Genomic DNA, 3,720 nt, shown 5'->3' on the forward strand with positions numbered 1-3,720 from the left:
TGAGGCTCACTTTCTTCCTGATGCCTTTGTATCTGGATGTAGAATGCTCAGCTACCTCTCCAGACTCAAGTCTGCATGCATGCAGCTATGCTTCCCTCCATGATGATAATGGACTAAAACTCTAAAGAGTAAGATACCTCCAATTAAATATTTCCTTATAAGAATTGACATAATCATGTTGTCTCTTCACATCGATAGAAATGCAAAGATAGTTGCCTTCATCAATTTTATCTTATTTATCATAGCCATAGAATAGAAAGTAATATGCATACAGATAGAATTATATGAAAGAAGTAAGGCAAAGCATGGTGTTTGAGTCATTTTAGTGGTTTTTATAAAATTTAAGAAGTTAAGGACACTAACATATTAACCAAAAAAGCACTAACCTACATAGAATGTTCATAATTTGAACCTACAAGTTGTTCGGATATCTGTAAGAGTTCCTTCCTAAGAAACAAATGCATTTCTTTCTTCAAGACTTGACAATTTTATTTTATTTTTTAATTCCTTTTTTTCAGTATTACAGTTTATTCACTTTGTATCCCAGCTGTGGCCCCCACTGTCATTCCTTCCCAATCCCACTCTCCCTCCCTCTTTTCCTCCCATGCCCCTCCACTAGTCCACTAAGAGGGAAGGTCCTCTTTCCCTTCAATTTGACCCTAGCCTATCAGGTCTCATCAGGACTGACTGCACTGTCTTCCACTGTGGCCTGGTACAGCAGCACTCCCAAATTACAAATTAACAATTTATTTTAAGGATTTTTTTTTTTTTTTAGAAATAAAAGGATCCTTTTTTTCTGTCCTTGTGGTAATCTTAAAAAAGAACTGATGTAGCAAGAAGATGTATTTTATAAACCTCTGGAGAAGTTTGTAAATGGTCAGTTAAAAACACTGCCTCTGCTATGGATGGTTTCATTCAATCTATGTTCTACCAGTTTTGTATCTTCTAGGTCACATTTATGTTTTTAATTAAGTGACTAAGGCCTTCTTGTTGTTGTTTCAAATGTTACTTGGTTTCTCATAATAGGTCTACATCTATGTAATACCTTTCTTCAGAATTCACAGCCACAAAATGATTGTGCATCCTGATCTGGGACATCGGTTCATTCAGTAGACCTTTGAACTGAGTAGGTGCATTCAGTTCACCCCTAATAGTATCTACCTGAACAAGCAACTGTTTTTCATCAGCCTGGATGGCATAGCCACTCTTCCTCTGAATTTCCTGTTCGATTAGGACCTGTAAAATTCTATGGGAGAGAACCAGGAGTTTCCTCCTGTACTGTCCTATTTTTGCTGTAGTTTTAGTCTGGTTCTTTTTCAGTTCACTAATATCTTCACCTGTGATATCCAATCTGGTCTAATGTTGCTTCTTCACTTGATCTTGAACCTTCAGTCTTCAAAGAAATTCTTTGAAACCCACCATGGGTACAGGAATTAATTTTTCAGAATCTGAGTTATCCACCTTGGCCTTTCCCAAATAATAGGATCAACACCAGCAGGAGCATTCTGCAAGAGTTGTTTGATCTGAGTAGGAGACAGTTCTGTTCAGGTCATAGAAAGGGTCACCCCAAGCTACTGCAACTGTGTTTTAATATTGGCTTGTTCAAAGTGAGCAAACAGTCTTGTCTCTGGAACTCTTCTCTAGGTGCCATTGGGAGAGCATTCAATAAATAACATAAATGACAACTTCTGTCTGATTATCTGGCAGTGTCTTAATGCCCTCCACGTTGACAGTTAGGGTCTGGTTTCTTCCCAAAACTTTATGCAATAATTCTCCCAACTGCTGTTGTTTGCTTCTAATGTCTATTTCTTTTTTGTTGAAAACTAAAACCACTAGACCATATTCATATTCATTGTTGGGCATACAACTAAATCCTACAGCCTTAAATCGGAAAAAAGGATTTTCCTGTGTAAACTCTACTGGAGTAATGTTATTTATTAAAATGTCCCTTTTCTGTTCCCCCAAAAGCCTGCAGCTAGTTCCACTTGGCCAAAATGGCATCTTTCTCATGCTCCAATAACACTGTAGCAGAAAGAGCATTGGTAGTATTGATCAGCTGGTTAGACTGGGCAGGAGCTTGTGTAGGCTGACTGAAGAGACCACCTAAAGTAGTCTGCTGTTATGTCTGCTGTGTATTAAATCCTCCAAATCCAAGTACAGTTCCTAGACAGTGCTTAAACCAGTGCCAGTTCCTGTCAATGTGTCAAAACAAGTACCAAAGAGAAAATTTTGTTCTGATTGCCACTGAGAAGGCCTGTGCTGCCTGTTTTTCTTGGGGCAGAAAAGCTGAATGCAGAGCCTAAGGTTGTGGTTGTTCCAAATCCTACAAAACCACCCACCAATGCCACAGTAGCTGCAGAGGTGCTATGAGTGCCCAAAGGGGTCCCGAAATTGAAAGCCATGACTCAGGAGCAGCCCTTAGCTGGTTGACAAAATTTTTAGCTTTCATTTTTCTCAATCAGCTGCAAATGGCTTATTTTCATATTCAGAATTCCATGTAGTAGTGACTGATTTAATTGTTTTAATTGTCTTTTATTTTCTGGTAGATTATTATTATTATTATTACTATTACTATTACTGTTACTATTACTATTACTTACAATGTATTCACTTTGTAGCCCAGTTGTAGCTTTCTCCCTCAACTTCTCTTGGTCCTACCCTCCCTCCCAATCCTTATCCCTATTCCTCCCTATCCCTCACCCAGAGTACACTGATAGTGGAAGTCCTCCACCCCTTCTATCTTACCCTATTCTATCAGGTCTCCACATGGGGTCCTGCAGAGACTTAGACTCCAACCAAGGACAATGTATGGAAAGGACCCAGAACTCCTGGTCAGATGTAGCCCATAGCAGCTCAGTATCCAAGTGGGTTTCCTAGTGAAGGGAACAGGGGCTGTCTCTAACATGAACTTAATGGCTATTTTCTTTCTTTCTTTCTTTCTTTTTTTTTGATCACCTCCCCCTGGGATGCATCCTTGCCAGGCCTCAGAGGAAGTATATGCACCCAGTCCTGATGAGACCTGATAGGGTAAGGTCATATGGAAGGGGAGGAGGACCTCCCCTATCAGTGGGACTAGGGGAGAGGCATAGGGGAAGAAGAGGGGGAGTGGGTGGTACTGGGAAGATATGAGGGAGGGGTCCACAGCTGAGATACAAAGTGAATAAATTATAATAAATAATAAATAAAAAATTAAAAATAATACATTAAAATGAAAGGAAAAAAAAGAATAGAAATAACCTATTAACCTGGGACAACCTACAACATAAGTCTAAAATTTAAAGGCTTCATTATATTTAGGGTAAGAAAATAAATTGAGGTGGAATTTTGAAAAGGACGTGTAAAAATAGCATAAGGGCTTCTCTGATTTCTTTTATCCTGTAATGGGGTTGGGACAAAAGGAGGCAAATGGATATTGTATTTTTAAAATAAATGAGAATACCTTAATCATGAGTTGCACCATCTAAATTATGGAAGATAAAATGGAAATTGGTGACCAGATATGGTGATGTTCATCTGTAACCTAAGGATCTGAAGCAAGACTCAAGATCTGAAAGCAAGAGAATCATTTTGAAGACAGCAGTCTATATACAAAGTTCTAGGACAGCCAGGATTCCAGAGTGAGACTTTGTCTCAAAAAAATGGAAGAAACGTTTTTTTTTTTTAAAGGAAATTAATGTAAATGATTTTGAGAAGGAACTAAATAATGCTACATGCACAGAA

The 3,720-nt window shown here is 38.5% G+C and overlaps 1 pseudogene; it reads right to left on the minus strand.

The window, feature by feature from the left end:
* Window positions 1-877: 877 nt before the first annotated feature.
* On the minus strand, window positions 878-2,402 carry LOC110543684 (nuclear pore complex protein Nup54-like; annotated as a pseudogene).
* Between the last annotated feature and the right edge of the window lie 1,318 nt (window positions 2,403-3,720).

Source organism: Meriones unguiculatus (assembly GCF_030254825.1).
Source record: "Meriones unguiculatus strain TT.TT164.6M chromosome X unlocalized genomic scaffold, Bangor_MerUng_6.1 ChrX_unordered_Scaffold_30, whole genome shotgun sequence".
Taxonomy (NCBI): Eukaryota; Metazoa; Chordata; class Mammalia; order Rodentia; family Muridae; genus Meriones; species Meriones unguiculatus.